Here is a 1,413-nt window from a genome sequence, read left to right on the forward strand (position 1 = left end):
GTAGAAGTTTTTCGCTGTAGGGCGCGCACGCTCGCCAGACAGATAGAGATAGACAGAGAGACAGAAAGCAAGAAATCACCCCCCCAGGGGGGATGGCCATGCCGCAATCCCTTCTCCTCCATTCTCCTCTCGGGATCTTGGGCACACACGCACATGCGCCCAGCGTGAGTTTTAAGTCACCGGGTCCGGGACACGAACCGCGGCCAACTACGTGGGAGTCCAGCGACATAGCCATTACGCTAACTGCTGGTTCTCAACTCCTCACTTGTTAATTCATGTATTCCACAAGTCTTAAATGTCTACAGCTAATGTCTGCACTTCTGCTAGGTTCTGGGAGTGTGATGTTGCGTTAAGAGCAATATGGTTGGGGTCGGCAGGTGGCATGGTGGTTAAAGGCACTGGATGCCCACATGGCCGACCGCAGTTAGAGTCCAGACCTGGCGGCTTGCTCTCTCACTTTCTTTTTCTCTCTCTCTTTGAAGTAATAATAACAAATGGAATGAAATAAACAAATAATTCTTTTTTTAAGCAACACATAATTTTATTACAACTGGGGCCGGCAGGTGGTGTGGTGGTTGGGGCATTGGACTCCCTTATGGCCAACTTTGGTTCGAATTCCAGGTCAGGTGACTTGCTTTCTCACTTTCTCTCTTTGTCTCTCTCTGGCCAAATTAAAAAATAATCATAATAAATAGGATTAAGTAAACAATTCTTTACAAAATGATTTCATCACAACCGGACACGCGCTGCAAAGGGACCAGTGCACGGGGAGAGCTCAGCACAGGGAGCCTCGCTTCCCCGGAGACTTGGGCATCCGCCAGCACTCGGTTCTGCCGCAGGGGGAAGAAACGCAAAATAACTGAGGCTTACACAAGACCGAAGTCTGGAGGTGGGTGGTTGGCAGGGAGAGAGGGCCGCATGGCACCTCAGGGTCAGGAGCCAGGCTTTGTCCTGTGCTCTGCCACCCTCCCACACGTGGCTTTCTCCCCTAGTCTGAGCAGGGTACTCAAGTCGAGTAAGTTTCCCTCACGACAAGATCTCCCAGTACCCGGCGCTTCTGTCTGTAAAACACTCGACCGGATGTAATGAAATTTCTCATTGTTGAATGTCTAGGTGTCGGGTTGGAGTGGTGGCCGTGTGTGTCACCTAGCACTGCTCCTGCAGCACCCTGGCAGATGCCATGATACCCAAGTATCCAGGTAAGTCCTTGATACTTACTGAATATATGCATACACACACATGTATATACATATGCATACACATATGCACGCACATACATATACATGTATGTATATGTGCACACATATACACAGAGAGACACACGTATACACATACACGTATATACACACATACATATACGCGCATACACACGCGTGCACACACACACACCTATACTGATAATAATTTTTTTTT

The 1,413-nt window shown here is 48.6% G+C and overlaps 1 long non-coding RNA gene across 1 annotated transcript in view; it reads left to right on the forward strand.

Annotated features, from left to right (window-relative positions):
• LOC114006577 (uncharacterized) overlaps positions 1-1,413 on the forward strand; it is an 8,472-nt gene that overhangs the window by 2,737 nt on the left and 4,322 nt on the right. Inside the window, exon 2 of the long non-coding RNA XR_003548291.1 lies at positions 1,114-1,199. This is a non-coding gene — a long non-coding RNA (uncharacterized LOC114006577). The remainder of the gene's footprint in view (positions 1-1,113; positions 1,200-1,413) is intronic.

This window comes from Tupaia chinensis, unplaced genomic scaffold (genome assembly GCF_000334495.1).
Source record: "Tupaia chinensis unplaced genomic scaffold, TupChi_1.0 Scaffold149011_1, whole genome shotgun sequence".
In the NCBI taxonomy this organism is placed as follows: Eukaryota; Metazoa; Chordata; class Mammalia; order Scandentia; family Tupaiidae; genus Tupaia; species Tupaia belangeri.